Raw genomic sequence first — 18998 nt, forward strand, 5'->3', positions numbered from 1 at the left:
AAAAATGAGGACGGTAGAATATTGAAGGGAGAGGCCCAGATTAAGCGAGATGGTAGACTTACTTTCATAAACTTCTGAATGAAGAAGGGGATCGGGATATTGTGCTAGGCAAGTTGGGGAATTCCGAGATTCACCATGATTTTGGATACTGTAGGCACATCAAGGTTGACGAGGTCGTGGGGGTTATGCGTAACAGGAGCAGTGGTAAAGCTATCAGGCCTGACAAGATTCTGGTAGAATTTTGGAGGTATGTGGGTAGAGTAGGTTTGCATTGGCTGAATGGGTTGTTTAATATTATTTTAAGGATGAAGAGCGAATGAGTATAGATGGAGTACGGTGGTTCCATTGTACAAGAACAAAGGTGACATTTAGAGTTGCAACAATTATAGGGGGTATCAAATTACCGAGTCATACCATAAAAGTTTGAGATAGGGTGGTAGAAGCACGGGTGAGAAGGACAATGTCAGTATCAGACAACCAATTTGGGTTCATGCCGGGTCATTCTACTACAGAAGCTATCCACCTTATTAGGAGATTGGCGGAACAGTACAGGGATAGGAAGAAGGATTTGCACATGGTGTTTATTGATCTTGAGAAAACGTTTGACAAGGTTCCTAGAGAGGTTCCTTGGAGATTCCTAGAGGCTATAGGGTTGCCGGTTGCTTATATTAGGGCGACTAAGGACATGTATGATGGAGCTAAGACTCGAGTTAGGAAAGTGGGAGGCAACTCTCAGTATTTTTCAGTTGTTTTGGGGTTACACCAAGGATATGCGCTCAGCCCATTCTTATTTTCCTTGGCGATGGACACACTGACACACCTATTCAAGGAGAGGTGCCATGGTGTATGTTATTCGTTGATGACATAGTTCTGATTGATGAGACACGGAGTGGAATTAACGAGAGGTTGGAGGTTTGGAGACAGGCCCTTGACTCTAAGGGTTCCAAGTTGAGCTGGACGAAGATGGAATATCTTGAGTGCAAGTTCAGTACTGAGCCAAAGGAAGCGGGTATGGACGTGAGGCTTGGATCGCAAGTCATTTACAAGAGAGGCAGTTTCAAGTACCTTGGGTCGGTTATCTAGGGGGATGAGGAGATATATGAAGATGTCACACACCGTATTGGGGTGGGGTGAATGAAATAGAGGTTAGCATCTGAAGTCCTATGTGACAAGAAAGTGCCACTGCTACTCAAAGGTAAGTTTTATAGAGCAGTGGTTAGATCGACCATATTGTATGTGGCTGAATGTTGGCCAGTTAAAAACTCACTTATCCAAAAGATGAGAGTACCAAAAATGAGGATGTTGAGGTGGATGTGCCTGCACACTAGGATGAATAAGATTAGGAATGAAGATATTCGGGGGAAAATGGGCGTGGCTCCCATAGATGACAATATACAGGAAGCGAGGATCAGATGGTTCGAGCATGCACAGAGAAGAAGCCCGAATGCCTCGGTAAGGAGATGCGTGCATTTGGCATTGGTGGGTATGGGGAGAGGTAGAGGGCGGCCTAAGAAGTATTGGGGAGAGGTGATTAGGCGGGATATGGCGAGGCTTCAGATCTCCTAGGATATGGCCCCCGATAGGAAGTTGTGAAGGTTGTAGGTAAGGAGGTAGTTGAGCATATTTCTAACTCGTACTAGTGTGAGGTTAGGCTGATAGGGTTTACTCTTAGACTGCTAGTGGTCAATGTTTTGTTCATACGACTCTTCCATTTTCATAGTGTCTATCCTCATTTACCGGTTATTATTTTTGTTTTCCATCGATTTATTGGTTTTTGTGATGTTGTTATTATTTCTATGAATTTTTTTGATGGTACTGATATATTATCTCTTTTCGTCTTCTTGATCTAAGGGTCTATGAAAAACAACCTCTATCTCCCCTCGGGGTAGAGATAAGGTCTGCGTACACACTATCGTCCCCAGACCCTACTTGTGGAATTTTTCTGAGTCGTTGTTATTGTTGTTGCATAAATCCTGACCTGAGCTCGGGGTTTAATCCTGTCCCCAAGTGGAACTTCCTCTCTAGGAACTTCTCGAACAATGTGACTTGTTTGAGTTATTCCGCTGTGGATTTGGTTGCGTCCGTTTCTTCCAGTACCTGGAAATACCTTGGTACCTGATAGGATTCCGAAGGCTCCTCCCCTTTGTTATCTTTTGGTTCGGGAGCAGGCGTTGGTTCCTGTAAGGGCTACGCCGCGTGTTCCTTCCCATTATTACTGGAAACTGAGACCACACTCATTTCTATTGCCACCAGTTGATCTCCTCTTATTTGCTTGATTCCCTTTAGAGTTAGGAATTTCAGAAGTTGGTGATATGCTGATGGCACGGCCTTCATCTCGTGCAACCATGATCTGCCAAGAATTATGTTGTAGCCCATGTTGTCGTCTACTACTTCAAACAGGGTAGTCTTCATGACCCCATTGGCATTCGTAGGCAGCAAGATCTCCTCTCGGGTCATCATATTTTCCATGTCGAACCCGACGAGGAGCTTCGTTGCCGGAGTGATACTTCCAGTTAGCTTGACTTGCTCCAGCGCTCTCCATTGAATAATATTGGTTGAGCTTCCCTGAGTTTACCAAAACACGTTTAATTTTAAAATTTAAAACATTAAGAGAAATTACCAGGGCATCGTGTGCAATAGTAGGAGTTCATCAGCGTCCTCTTCTGTGAATGTGATGTCATTCTCGGCGAATTTTCGGAGTCTCTTGCTATGAGTCACTAACACTTTTGTCTTTTTTACTACCGAGAAGGTCACACTGTTGATCTCGTTTCCCCCAAAAATCATGTTGATGGTTTGTCGGGGAGGGTCTTAACCTATCTTCAAGGCTCTACGTTATCCTGATTGCGGCCATAATTGTTTTTAACACGGTCGCATAAGAACTCTCTAAGATGGCCATTTTTTAACAATGTCGCCATCTCTTCCCCCAGATGTCGGTAGTCCCCGGTATGGTGGCTGTTATTCCCATGATACTCGCACCATAGATTAGGATCTCTCTGATTGGGAACAAATCTCATCGACCTTGGGAATCGTGCTTCCGTGATGTTCCTTATCACTGATACCAGTTGTACTACAGTAACATTGAAATTATACTCGAACAGCCTGGGATAGGTGGAATCCCGGGAACCCGATATCTCTTTATCTTGTAATGACCTGTTGTTCTGACCACGATCGGTTCTCCTATTGAGAGCAAACCTATCCGCCGATCGGAACATTTTACTGCGTCCTTCGGCCTTTTATAGGGCAAAAACCGGCCCTTAGAAGATCGTTGATCTGCGTCAAAATCATCCTTTGACTTATCCCTGTTATTTTGTTGATCCCGACCCTTGGTTGATGCCGGGAACCTGAGTTTATCATCTTCTATTCTTATTTTTGATTCGTAACACTTGTGGACATCTGCCCATGTAGTTGCCTGGAACTCGAGCAGGCTTTCTTTCAATTTCTGTAAGGCATTAGAGTTCCTCAGGTTCAGCCCTTTAGTAAATGCCTCAACTGCCCATTCGCCTAGCACGACTGGTAGCAGCATCCTTTCTTTCTGAAACCTGGTCATGAATTCCCGTAATAACTCGGACTCTCCATGCGAAATTCTAAATTTATCCGCCTTCCAGGCCTGGATATTCCTGGCCTCGACATGGGCTTTGCCGAAAGAGTTTGCGAGCATCTCAAAGGAATCTATTGAGTGTTCGGGTAAGAGTAAGTGCCATGTCAGAGCCCTCTTCTTGAGGGTTTCTCCAAACTTCTTCAACAAGACCAACTTAATCCCATGCGGAGCCAAGTCATTTCCTTTCACTGTTGTCTTATAGGTGGTGATGTGCTATTGAGAGTCCGAAGTCCCATCATATTTTGGTACATATGGCATTTTGAACCTCTTCGGAATCAACTTTGGTGTTGCGATCGATTTGAACGGCAGCTGGGTATATTTCTTTGAGTCCGGGCCCTTCAGCACTGGTGGTGCGCCGAAATTTGGTCCATTCGAGCGTTTATTTCCCTCATAAACCGTATGAGTTCATTTTTGAAAGGATCATTACTGTTATTGTTATCAAATACACTGCTGATCCCCCCGGTCCCGTCGAAGCTGACCTCACCCCCTCGAAGTGTCGTTATTAGCCCTTTGAACTGTTTGATTTGCGGGAGCACTGAGAGGAACTGGACCTCTTTTATTCGCGTTGTTGGACGCAACCAACAATACTTGCCTCAATTCTATCATGGCCTGGTCTTGCCGTGAGAGATGGCCTATGGTAGCCTTTTGTTGTTCTCTCAGGATCCCATCATTTTCGCAACGTGCTCGTCTTCAACGTTATTAGGAGTCGCCTCCCGTATGTGTCATGGATATTTCCCGACATGAGCCGGCATGGCTACGTCCTCCTCGTTGCAGGTATCACTGATTGAATCCTCGCGTTGAGGCGGATTTCCTAGTGCCTCAAAGTTATGTGCGATGTTGACAATGTTATCTGTCATTGTTTATGATTTTTTGGCTAGGAAACAAAGATCAAACAGGTTAGTAATAGATGCAAGGATCAACTCAATTACGCAACTGTCTGAGCCCCACGGTGGGCGCCAAACTATTTACCCGTAAAACAGTACATTTGAATTTATAGCGTGGTTTATAGACAAGCGAATCAATTTGATCCCAAAATGATAAATAAATTAAATAAAATGCAAGACAAAGCATCGAAATGGAGATAAGGTAGTGGACAGCATGGTTCTGGAACAGGCTTCCGGAGGCAGCAATAAGAATATTGATAGACAAAAATTAAAGTGTTATTTAGTTTGGAATAATCTGTAACATAAGTTTGTCAGAAATTTCGTGTCTTACAATGACGGTTGAAGTCACTATTTATAGCTAAACCTAGGTAACAAAGTCCTAGGATCAAGTCCTCTTAAATGACAATAAGGAGGGTCATTGATGAATATGCAACGGAAGCCTATGAATACCAAAATTCTCTGTAATGGATGTGTATTTAATGCTAAGGAATATTCTTCACTGAATGTTATCTGGTGGTAAACTCGTTGATAATGTTTCCTTCTGAGTCTACCCGATGTCAACCGAAGTTGTTGTCCTCGGTCTTGACTTCCACTCGCTTTGTCTCCCCTCTGTCCCCGATTACATATCACTCTATCATTCGAGTATATAATGTGAATCAATTTTATTTTATACAATAATTATCTTAGTTTTCAAAAGAAAATGTTATAAGTGGGGGTAACGGGTAAACGTGGTTTTGCAGAGCTGGTACACAAGAGGAGAAGCGAAATTTACCCTTTTTTTGAAAAGAAAAAAGAAAGAACAATGCATACGTAAGACATTGGGAGTTTAGATTCAAACTCCATTCCTTTGGCTCCTGTTGAATCCACGTGAACCACTAGACCGTACCTGGCTTTCTGTCAAGTGGATTCACTTGTTACTTATTTCTTCCGTTTTATTTCCTAGAAAAATAATTTTCACGTACAAACAGTGTAAGTTTTAGTCAAAACCAATTCATCCGAGCTCCGTTGAACCGATATATGTTAGCCCATATTTTCCATCCAATATTTGGTACCCAAATTAGAGCCGGATTAAATCCCACTTTAAGGTGAGAAGTCCCTACACTGGGGGAGGGGATAGTACTTTTGAGCAAGTGGCCCCGTAATAGTTGAAAAGAGGTCTTCACCTTTACTAGAATTGTAATATGGCGCGTCTTTTTCTTTTTTGCTGGCATCAGATTTTATGAAAATTTATTTAAATATAATGACATCTTAAATTACTAGGAGTAGTTGTTAGTAACTGTACATTTTTCAAAAAAAAAAAAAACATAAAATCATTTCTGCCAAAAAATACTTAAAGCTAATTTTCCCTAAACAAAACTGAACATCCATATTTTTTTACAAAAAAAGATAAAGCAAAGATTCATTCTTTCAAAGTGAACCACAAAAACAAATGGTTTGTAATCAATCAGATCATGTCAAGGTTGCAAATAAATTTATAAAGCAATAATGAAAAAAAAAGCTCTGGTTTCCTCCATTGCTTATTTTTACTTTCTTGAAGACATATTGCTCTTTTAAATATTAAAGAATATGTGGTATGCAATCCTATCCCGTTAAAATAGGCAAAATACCTTAAAATTCCCCTAAACTTGACACGGATTATTAGTTACAACCTTAAATTATTTGTGGTCTTAATTACCCCTCTCAACTTGGCCATCAGGGGCGGCCCTTCCATAAAGCAAGTAAAATAATTGCTTTAGGCCCCACATTTGCGAGGATCCCATTTTTTACCTATTTTTTTGTTACACCTAATAGACTATGTATAAGTTTAAAAAATAGTTTTGTAAAGTAAAAAATTTTGATTTCTTTTTTAACAAATATAGATAAGAAAGATTTATAACTTCTATGATTTCTACCAACAAAATTGCACTTGAAATGAATATCGAACCCGAATTTCGTAGGAAACATATGATATATATATAGGAAGTAGAAATTTGATGAGGATGTTGATAATAAAATCTCAAAATCTTTCAAAAAGTCCTTTAGAGTTGATTACTTTATACATAATAGACAAGACTATTTTTTTCATTTCAAAATAGATTTGAACAATTCGAAACATATGAAAATATTTTTGATTTTCTATTTCGTGGTAAAAATTAAAATTATTAGATGATGAAAATTTTGAAAAAATATTGCGTTAATCTTGAATGTTCGTTAAAGCATAATAATCAATTTGATATTGTTGGTTTAGATTATTTCGGAAATAAAAATATTAAGAAAAATAGTATAATTAGAAGTGACAGTTTAATTGAGATACCCAGTCAAATAAAAAAATTTGATTCTTTTTTCAATGCATATATTATTTATGGAATAATATTAATAACTCTTGTTTCCGTCGTTTTAATGGAAAGAAATTTTCAAAATTAAAATTGATAAAATCTCACCTAAGATCAACAATGTCTAAATAAAGATTAAATGGATTAGTTGTTGTTGATTAAGAAAAACTTATTAGGAGTTATTGATTATAAGAAAATTATTAATAACTTTGTATCTAAGAAACGCTAGAAAAATAGACTTCAAATAAATATAATTTTTTTAAAAAAAGTTAAGGCCTCTCATAAAATTTGGCTTTAGGCTACAAAACTCGTCAGGCTGCCCCTGCTTTTGAGAGTCATTACCCCCTGGACGCTGATGTGGCAAAGAATGTGGGTGCACTTGCCTTCCATGTGGATTTTTCCTGTATATGTGGCATTTTTTTGAAAAATAAAATATTGTGGTAACCCTAAAGGTCATCACTTGATTTAAAAGTCAATTCTGTGTTTCGATGCCTTAAAAATACCTTTTTATCTTAGCTCGATTTGCGTGCACAGTCTGGGCGTATATCCGAAATGCTTTTATGTGAAAATTTGAGGAAAATACTAATTTTGCTTTTAAAATTGAATTTAAGTTGACTTCGGTCAACATTTCGGGTAAACAGACCTGGACCCGTAATTTGACGGTCCTGCAGGGTCCGTAGAAAAATATGGGACTTGGGCGTATGCCCGGAATTGAATTCCGAGGTTCCAAGCCCGAGAAATAAATTTTTGAAGAAAATTGTTTTACTGAAATTATATGAGCTTTTGAAAATTTAAAGATATTTGAATTTGATGGTATCGGGCTTGTATTTTGGTTTCGGAGCCCGGTACAGGTCTAATATGGTATTTAAGTTGTGCCTGTAAAATTTGGTAAGAAACGGAATTCATATGAAGTGAATCAGACCCTTAGTTATGAAATTTGAAACTTAAAAGTTCTTGAGGTTTTCTTTGATTTTGATGCTAAACTCGTAGTTCAAGGTGTTATTTTGGAGATTTGATCACACGAGTAAGACCGTATGATATTTTTAGGGTTGTGTGCATGTTTGGTTTGGAGTCCCGAGGGCTCGGGTGAGTTTCGGATAGGCTTCGGGGTGTTTTTGACTTAGAAAAATATGGTATAGCTATTGTATATGGTGTCTGATCGTGATCGTGTAGTCACTCTCGTGATCGCGAAAGGGAAACAGGGCTGGGGTGGATTTCACCCCACGCGAACGCGAGACCAAGGTCGCGAACGCGGAGCATTGGGGGGACTGATCTACGCGAACGCGACCGGTCAACCGCGAACGCGTAGCTTTAGGATGGGCTGGTCAGGGAACCTAGGGAAAACTATGCGAATGCGACCCCTTTATCACGAACGCGAAGGCAGGGGTGGGCTGAGCCTTCGCGAACGCGTAGCTTTTCCCACGATCGCGTAAGTCCCCAGATGGCAGCTCTTCGCGAACGCGACAGTGCTCATGCGAATGAGATGAACACTGTCGCCTAACACTTAAAACAGAACCAGAACAGGAATTTAGCCATATTTTCATATCTTCTTCCCTAAAATCAGACCTTGGGCGATTTTTGAAGGGGGATTTCACCACCAAACTATATGTATATGTTCTTAGACTCATTTCTTTAATTTTTCATCAACACCCCTTAGATTTTTATGCATAAATCTTGTTCTTTAAGGGTAGAAATTAGGGATTTTAAGAGAATTGAGAATTTTACAAATTTGGGAATTTAGACCTCGATTTGGGATTGGATTCCGAAACTAATTGCATATTTGGGCTTATGGAATGAGTATTCAGGTTTTGGTCCGAACCTCGAGTTTTGACCAAGCGGGCCCGGGGTCGATTTTTGAGTTTTTGGGAAAAATATTGGGAAAGCTATAATTAAGAATTGGGTATGAATTCTTTAGCATTTGTAGCTGATAATAAGTTAATATTGGCTAGATACAATTGAATTGGAAGTGGAATCAAAAGGAAAAACGATATTTGAGGCTTGAGTTTGGCCGTGGATGTTCGAGGTAAGTGTTTGGTCTAACCTTAGCTTGAGGGAATAGGTGTTATGCCTTATTTGCTATGTGTTAGTGTAGTGTACGACGCATAGATGTAGTGACGAGTATCTATATGTTGGTGTCAATCATGCTCGTGAGTCTTAAATTGTGATTCTTAATAAGTACTACAAATGCCTAAATTGTTGATTATCCATATTGAGCAAGACTTATGATTATTTTCTTGGCATTGTTTATTGTTGAGCATTGGCCCCAGTTGAGGTTCATTTGTGAAGTTATTTGTTGGTAAAGGTTTGGTTATAACTGATTCCCTTGCCGGGTCGTATTTAATTCTTATTGTTGATTCCCTTGCCAAGTTGTTGTTGTTGTTATTGTTTGGGTGAGGAAAGAGTGATAAAGCACGAAGGGTGATGCCATGCACATTCATACTTATGTATATGGTAAGGAAAGAGTGATAAAGCACGAAGGGTAATGCTGTGCACATTTATATTGATATTGATGCATATAGTGAGGAAGAGAGATAAAGCATGAATGGTGATGACGTGCACATTTCTAATATTCATTTGGTGAGGAAGAGCGATAAAGCACGAAGGGTGATGTCGTGCGCATTTTCTTTATTGATTGCATAGTGAGGATTGAGAGTAAAAGCACGAAGGGCAATGTCGTGCATTCTTTGCCTACTTGTTGTGATTTCTTGTTGCTATTGATACAAGCGCCTTAATTGTTTCATCCCGTCATTTCCGTGTTTCCTTATGTTGTTATTCCCCAAAGCATGTTGCTCTTTCCCGTTACTTCTGATTAGCTTCTATTACTGTTATTCTGTTAGATATTGTTTAACTGCAGGTTATGTTGTTTGTTGTGTCCTAGCCTCGTCACTACTTCGCTAAGGTTAGGCTCGACACTTACTCAGTACATGGGGTTGGTTGTACTAATACTACACTCTGCACTCTTTTGTGTAGATCCCGGTACTGGAGCATACAGATCTTAGCTAGGGGTTGTTGCCTTCAGTCCATCAGAGACCCAAGGTAGTCCTGCAGGCGTCCGCAGGCCTTGGCGTTCCCTTCCTATCTTGTTTCTTTCTGTTCTTTTCTATTTCAGAGATAGATATGTATTTTCTTTGTTCAGACCCTATTTGTAATTTTTCTTAGATAGTCCGCGAGATTGTGACACCAGTTCTTGGTGGATTATTATTATGGATATGTATTGGTAATAGCTTAAATGTTAAATTCTGTTCTTCTACACTTTTAATTCTGATGTATACTTGCTTTAAATTGTTAAATATAAAGGTAAGAAGGGTGAATATTCGATAATGTTAGTTTGCCTAGCGGGTTCAATGTTAGGTGCCATCACGGTCCCGACGGTGGGCAATTGGGATCGTGAAAAGTTGGTATCAGAGATCTAGGTTGCTTAGGTCTCACAATTCATGGAAAAGCTTAGTAGAGTCTGAGGGATCGGTACAGAGAAGTCTGTACTTATCCCCTAGAGGCTACGGAGTTTTGTAATGACTTCACATCTATTCTTCTCTGTCGTGCGATTTGGTTACTCAATGCTACTTGAACTTCTACTCTGTTCTTTTGCAGATGGCGAGAACACGTGCTTCTTTATCCGTTGATCAGCAGCCCGATCCCCCAGCAGCAGTTCCCACGAGGGGTAGAGGACGAGGCTGAGGCCGTGCTAGGGGCCGAGGCTGGGGCAGAGCTCAGCCCAGAGCAGTAGCACCAACGGCGGAGCCTCAGGTAGAGTTTGATGATGAGGTTCCGGCCCAGACAGTTCTGGTGGGCCCAACACAAGTCCCAGAGGGGTTCATCGCTACCCCGGTACTCCAGGATGCTCTGGTCCGTCTAGTGGGCCTTATGGAGAGTGTCACCCAGGCAAGCTTACTTCCTATAACACCAACCGTCTCTCAGGCCGGGGGAGGAATACAGACTCCCGCTACCCGCACTCTGGAGCAAATGACTCCCTAGTTTCAGACTTCAGTAGCTCAACCAGTTGGAGCAGTTCAACCAGGTGTAGTAGCTCAGACCGGTGATGGAGCAGCTATGTTTGTCGATGCTTTGTGGAGATTGGATAGGTTCACCAAGCTGTTCATTACTACTTATGGTGGTACTTCTTCAAAGGATCCCCAGGATTATTTAGACAACTGTCATGAGGTTCTTCATAACATGGGGATAGTGGAGACCACTGGGGTCGACTTTGCTACTTTCCGTCTGTCAGGTTCCGCCAAGAAATAGTGGAGAGATTATTGTTTGGATAGACCAGTTGGATCACCATCTCTCACTTGGGAGCAGTTCTCGTAGTTATTTCTCGAGAAGTTTCTTCCCGTCACTCAGAGAGAGGAGTACTGCAGGCGGTTCAGCCATCTCCAGCAAGGTTCTATGACTGTCACCCAGTAGGAGACGAGGTTTATTGATTTGGCTCGTCATGCTCTTCTGGTACTCCCCACCGAGAGAGAGTGTGAGGAGGTTTATTGAGGGACTCGCTCAGCCTATGCAGGGAAATCCAATTAACCTACCAAGTTCCTTTACCAATCAAACCTCAGTCCCAAACTGGAAACACAAAATCTCCAATCTATTTGATAACATAATCTCTCCCCTTCATTCTGAATTTAGACAAGAATCAAAAATTCAAAAAAAAAAATCCCCTAGTCCCTTCTGTATTTCCACTCAAAAAATAGAATCCAAAATCATGTCATAAGGAATTCTACTTGAAGGCTGCCAAAAGAAGTTTGAGATACCGTAAGGGAACACAGGGCCTGGTCCTATATTACCCCTCAGGTGATAGTTTAACCTTATTGGGTATACTGATGTTAACTATGCAGGTTATCTTGTGGATAGGAAAAGCACTTCTGGAATAGTTCACTTGCCATGATCATGTCTCATCTCTTGGGGTACAAGGAAGCAAAACCCAATGTCTTTGTCAACAACTGAAGCAGAATATGTAGCGGCAACATCCTGATGTGCTCAAACCCCATGAATTAAGCAGCAACTGGAAGATTTTGGGGTATCTTCGGATGGTATACCTTCTCTATCCAGTTCAAAACAAGAGGACCAAGCACATTAAGGTGAAGCATTATCTTCTGAGGGTCAAAGTGGAGAAAGGGTTGATCTGTGGAAAGTCCTGCAGCACAGAAGACCAAATTCCAGATATCTTCACCAAAGCCTTGAGGAGGGAACATTTTGGAAGAAACAAGGTAAAGCTGGGGTTATTGAAATCTAATGGAGAACTTGATTCTCCATCAGTTGGCTATGAAAAACACCTTCAGGTAAAATTAGCTAAAGTATTTTCTAGCCAAGCCTAACTCATATCGATACCGTTACAGGTAAACATGCATGACAATCATAGAAGCTAAAGGTACAGTTATGAACTGCGAAAGAAGAGCTGCTGAAATCTTTTTCAAAAAAATTATTCGGGCATCAGGTTCTTGTGCCACAAGTTAGTAGTAATGTGCTTGTTCTGCATGCCTTCTCAAAAATGTTAACAAAATTAACTCAACTGCCACATCATCCAACTTTTCAATGTCTGCATGTCATGTCTTTCAAATCCCTTCATCCCCTCTACACGATAAAGTTTTCCAACAAATCTACCGCCATTTTCAGAACTATTCAGAACCCGTTTCTCTCTCTTCTCATCATTAGCCATTCTTCCAATAAAACTTTCTTTCCCCCTCACAGCAAGTCATGAACCTTCATCTCTTCTGTATATCTGTGATTCTCTCTTCATCTCTCTCTCTCTCACTCTACTTACCTACTAAATACTCCTATAATGGTAGTCGAATGATCGCTTCTTTCTCCCACCATTAACACCACTCCCACTTCCCTATCATCCTTAAAATCATCCCCAGAAATTCACTATTCCACTCCTTCCAATACTACTGTATCCATACTTGGTTCCTCCTCTTTTCCTATAGTTTTTCGTTTTCTGACAAACCCTATTTCCTTTCCATGTATTGAAAACCCTATGTCTCGTCATTCCTCTAATTTCATCAAGGAACACTGGGGAGGTTTTACCTCTCAAATGTCAGAGGTCTTTAAGGATGATCATGATTAGTATCTGAACTCCTCCATTTTGGACTTAGTGGCTCTCACAAAGTCACTAGAAAATGAAAGCTGCACATAACATCATGGCTATCGCTGCTGAGAGTCTGATGAATGAAGATGCATATCTCTTGTCTGAGTATCAGGGGGAAGAAACTCCATTCCTAGGCGATGTAAGAACCATAGTACTCCTCGAGTCTTTGGCTCATGAGACGTTCCCAGAAAAACCTACTGAGGAACCTGATTCTCTTCCAGGAAAACCCACACCTGCACCTCCTGATCATCCTAAGCTCTTAGAATCCTCCTCCAAGTCACCCACTATCAGGTCGCAGCAAAAGAAGGCTTTGAGACTATATTATAGAAAAGTAGGAGGAGTGTCAAGACAAGGAAAAAGAGGTTGATGAATCAAGGGGAATTTGTTACTAACAAGATTGTTCCAGTAGGAGGGGTTGATAAAAATTCTCTAAAAGAACCTGGTTCCTTAGTGAAACAATCTATAAAAACTCAAAAATCTATGGATGAAGCTTCCGATAAAGCTATTGAGAAACAAAATGGTGCATCCGTGAAGGGCAGCAGCAAGTCTAAGAAGAGTCCAGTTGAGCAAGCCATGTCTGAAGATATTACTGGGGTCTAGTAAGTTGGAAAGGAAAGTCTGTTGAAAGATCTAGAAAACAAAAACGGGAAACTGTAAGGGAACCTGGTTCTCTTACGACCATGCCCAGTGATAGTAGTCTTTGGCAAGAGAGATTAAGAACTCAGAAAGTCTTATGGGGTCGTACGTTTGACCTAGCAATTTTAGAGATAACCGGTATGAGAAAAATTCTGGAGATAGTGGAATTTTAGCAATGGGAGCACTTGTTTTAGGGGAGCATGCCGCTGGTGTACGAAGATGCAGTACAAAATTTCTATGTATCTCTCTTCATTGTTGAGGAGGATCACATTTTTGCGCTAGTAAATGGAGTAGACATTGTACTCGATGCTTCGGTTTGGGAAAGGTTCTCAAAATTCCATGTGAAGAAATGTCCTCAGTCAAAGGTGTATGTGGTGTCAACTTTAGGAGAGCTATTATGAAATAGCAAGCTATTCAACAGGGGGAACAGGTGCATAAGAAGGTATTACTTCCTGAGTATCAACTTCTTTTTGAACTGGCGAATAAGTTGTCTTACCTCGCTCTAAGAGGCGGTCTATTGCTACAAAATCGAATATGGTATTAATGGAGGTGGCAAACTTTAAAAGTTGCCCCAATCAATCTGCCAGCAATCATGATAGATCATATACAAAAGGTGGAAAACTTTAAAAGTAGGAATCAAGGGCTATCATATAGCTTTCTCCTCACTCAAATGTTCAAATTCTACAAGGTCCCTTGGGTAAATCCAGAGTGGGCACACACAAACAAACCTTCTCTAAAACCACTCTGGAAGAATGTGAGTGTGTAGAAAGAGTTGGTGGAAGCATCTCGACTATTTCTTAGCTGATCAATGCTCAAAATGCAGCTTCTAAAGAGATTAGAAGGTTGAGGGCTAAAAATGCCATACTGGAAACTTAGCTCAGTCAAGCAGTTAAAAGACCTGATTCCGTTAATGAAGAAGTTGCCCGCTTGACAAAGGAAAATGATAAGCTTTGCACAAAACTGCTTGAAGAACAACTTTCTGCAAATGCCCGACTGGACCTGGTTCTCAAAACCATTGATGCCTCCTCTTCCAAGCCTCCCTCTCTTATTGCCCCCTAGAATCCTCTCAGTGGCTAGCTTTTGTGGCTGTTGTTTTCTTTTTGTCTGTTTTTTTGTGATGTCATGCTGGATTTCACTATTACTGCTCCTATTTTGCTCAGTCCATTGTTAATATTAATGAAACAACTCATCTTTTTGCCTGTACAATGCTATTTTCCTCTGGATTCTCTTTTCTGTCATGTTGTGTGCACATATGTGGCATGAGTTAGCTGTGTTAGACTTGTTTATGTTGATTGCATGCTTGTGTATCTTTTTAATGATGCCAAAAGGGGGAAAAGGTTAGGGGGTCAGGAGGTCAGGGGGAACTTGTGTACAAACTTGATATACAGGGGATCTGATGGGAATCAAACTTATGTAGAGACTTGATGCAAATATAGGGGATCTGATTAAGGGAGAATTAAAAGCAAAAGGTCAGGGGGAACTTGTGTAGTTTCTGGTACCTTATCTAGTTATTTCTACTCTAAACAAATACCATAAATGCCTAAGTTTTTCATCATCAAAAAGGGGGAAATTGATGGGTTTTCAATATCTTTGCCTTATGCTTCTTATGTTTTGATGATCTAACAGACTAATTGTCAAGAACTAGATAGAGAACCTGACCCACCTGGTATACATTTCAAATGAACAATGTCTAGTCTGATCTCTAGCAAATGAGTGAACAACCACAAGGAAGAACACAATAGGGACCTGGTCCTTTTGGGTTCTCCGACAGAAGTACAAGTTAACTGTACAGTTGGAACGTAACAGTAGAAAGTGACTGTCCGTAACTGTTACAAATAGGAACACAACAGGAACCTGGTCCCTTAGGGTTCTCTGACAGAATTACAAGTCAACTATATAGCTGGAACGCAACTGCAGAAAGTGACTGTCCGCAACTATATACACAACAGTGTAGCAGATAGTGCATCAGTCATTTCTCATTGGGAAGAAGCGTGTACCAAGAATTGACATCACCATTGTGATGTTTTTTGTAGTATAACAACCTGGTGCAGGGCACAACATATTCTCTTGTGCATTTAGTGATATTCTCTCAAGCATCAAAGTGTTCATCCGGTATTGAAGTCACTGGTGTGTCAAGAACAAGAAGACAACTCCACTAAAGGATCAGTTTAACAATAAGTCTATGTACATACGTAATTGAGTTGTAATCTTGTTATTTGTTCTTCATTGTAACTCCTATCTTGCTTTCTTAGAATCTATGTTTTAGGAAACCCATAATCTGTAAACTTTCTGAGTTTATGTCGTGACAAGGATTAGTCATAAGTTTAAAGTCTTTGTAACTAGACATTCACAAAGTGGCTTGTGGTAAGAGTATCACAAGTTAGTTAAGTTAAAGTCTTTGTAATAGAGTTATTACAAAGTGACTTGTAATAGTAAGATTACAAGTTAGTAAAGTTGAAAGCCTACAAGTATAGGTCGTGGTTTTTGTCCCCTTGTGTGGGATTTTCCACGTAAAAATCCTTTGTCTCTTTTACTTACTGCTTCATAAGTATTCTTGGTAGAAACTCATGAAAGATCAGGTGCTCTATAGTTTGGACTCATGTAATCTAACAATTGGTATTAGAGCGGGTTCTTTCTAAAAGGTTAACACCTAGAAAGGATCTCAATGGCTGCTCCACCTAACTTTGAGGAAGGACAATCAACCTACAGACCTCCTAGATTCAATGGTCAGTACTACGGCTGGTGGAAGACTCGCATACATGATTTTATAATGAATGAAGATTCATAACTGTGGGACATCATCTGTGATGGTCCACATGTTCCTATGAAGAAGCCTGAAGAAACTGGACCAATGGTGCCGAAACACAGAAAGGAGTACAGTGATATTGACAGAAAAGCTCTAGAAAAGAACTATCACGACAAGATAATCTTGGTTTGTGGTATAGGACTTGATGAGTACAACAGAGTCTCAGCTTGTGATACTGCCAAAGAAATATGGGAAGCATTGCAAACCGCACACGAAGGAACTACTCAGGTTAAACAATCCAAGATTGACATGCTCACCACAGAGTATCAGCTCTTCAGGATGAAGGATGGTAAGTCTATACAAGATATGCACACCAGATTCATATCCATCATAAATGAGATTTATTCACTTGGAGATGTTATTCCCAGAAACAAGCTTGTAAGGAAAATCCTCAGTGTTCTACCTGGTTTTTGGGAAAGTAAGGTAAATGCCATCACTGAAGCTAAAGATCTACAAACTCTAACCATGGATGAGCCGATTGGTAATCTGAAGACATACGAGATGAAAAGAAAGAAAGATAGTGAAAGGAGAGAGAAAAATAAGGAAAAGAACCTGGTACTCAAGGCTGAAAGCAGTTACTCAAGTGAAGAAGATAGTTATATGGCCTATCTTACTAAAAGATTTCAAAAGATGGTTCGAAGGAATGGTGGTATACAAAAGAGGGGCAGTTCAAGTAAGGCAAGGAACAATGATCTCTGTCATAGGTGCGGAAAGCCAGGGTATTTCATTAAAGACTATCCACTTGTGAAACAGGAGCAATACAAACAAAACCCTGACAAAGTAGTAAAAAGGAACCTAGTTCTAGATAAACGATTCAGTGGAAAAAGTGCAGCCAAATATTGTGAAGCATGCTCTTGCTGCTTGGGGAGACTCCTCCAATGAATCAGAAAGGGAACCAGATGCAGAAAATAGCTCCATGATGGCAGACGAAATTGAAGCAACAAAGTATGACCCACTGTTCGCGCTGATGGCTCAGTCTGATGATGATGAAAAAGATGAAGATGATGAGGTAAATTTCAGGAATGTTCAGAGAGATCTGAAATACTACTCTTTTAAGAAGTTAAGGTCATTATCAAATGTTCTAATTGACGCTTATTATAGCCTTGATAATGATAAGGAGATCCTGACCATAGAACTAGGAGAAACAAAATAATCTAGAGATGATCTGGTGGTCTGTGTAGTGGACCTAAATGAGACCATAGCTAATCTTAAAAGAGAAAAGGAAGTTCTGAATGAAAAATTAAATAGTGTAGAAAATAAGAGAGATGACCTGATGGTAGTGGTTGTTGACTTGAAGGAAACAATAGTAAGTCTTAGCAATGAGAAACACACTCTAGAAGAAAAAATTGCAGCTACTGAGCAAGAGAGAGATGATTTTTTAGTGATAATCACTGACCTAGAGGAAATCATTGAGGGACTCAATAGAGAACATAGGACTATGAGTCTTGGAAAAGGGAAGGAAGTAGCTAGTAAGACACATATCAAGCTTGAAAAGGAATTAAATGATGTGAAAACTAGTTTATGTGGTGAACTTGAAAAAAATCGGCAACTTCATGTTGAATTAGAGAAAGTAAAAATTGATCTTGAGAAATCTCTAAAGTGGACCTGGTCCTCAGATGCTGTCATTGCCATGTACTTCAACAATATTGGGAACAGGCAGTGAATGGGATTCCAAAGGGAGAAAACTCCTTACAACCCTCACATCAAGTACGTCACTATTCCTGATAACTGGCTGTGTACCCACTGTGGGAACAACGGGCACTTTAAAGAAAATTGCCAGGCCAGGGTTCAATCTGTTCAAAAAAAATTGTTTACTAACAAAGTAACTATTAACAAGGGACCAAGTACCACTCGCAAGAAACGAATGCTGCCTGCATGGACTAGAAAAGCCCTTATCCTTCCTTTTTATCATAACAAGGGACCCAAACTAGTTTGGGTTCCCAAATCTAACCCATAATTTGCATGTGCAGGGAACAGTGAGAGGAAGCGGACTACAATGGAGCATGGACAGTGGATGCTCAAAGCACGTGACAGGAAGCACCATGGATTTCTTCTCATTGAAAGCCCTGCAGGAAAGGACTGTATCCTTTGAAAAAAAGGAGGGGGTACATTCTCATTGTTGGAAAAGTTGGATAGTCTCTTTGACACTAAATTGAGAACATGTACTATGTGGATGGTCTGAAGTACAATCTCCTAAGTATTTCTCAAATCTGTGGTAAAGGGAACAAAGTAGAGTTCTTATCTAAAGTGTGCACAGTTACCAATCTGGTAACTGACAAAGTGGTTTTAGTGGCAAAAAGAAACAAGAACATCTACGTTGCTGACTTTGAATACAAGCTGATGATATGAGATGCTTCAAGTCTGTTGATGATGACGTAGACCTTTGGCATGGAAGATTGGGCATGCAAGCTTCTCACTTCTGAATAAATTAATTCAGAAGGACCATGTCGTGGTCTGCCAAATTCAAGATTCACCTAGACACTGTCTCCTAGAACAAAGTATGAAACTTTCAAGGCATTTTTGGCCTTTGTCAAGAAGATCCAAGTGAAGATAAAATTGAAAGTAGTATGCATTAAATCTGACCACGGGACAAAATTTGACAATGCCAAATTTGATGAGCTTGTAATAAAAATATAATCACACATTTTAAGTTGTGCATGTAAAATTTGGTAAGAAACAGAAT

The sequence above is a fragment of the Nicotiana tabacum genome, chromosome 10 (genome assembly GCF_000715075.1).
Source record: "Nicotiana tabacum cultivar K326 chromosome 10, ASM71507v2, whole genome shotgun sequence".
Taxonomy (NCBI): Eukaryota; Viridiplantae; Streptophyta; class Magnoliopsida; order Solanales; family Solanaceae; genus Nicotiana; species Nicotiana tabacum.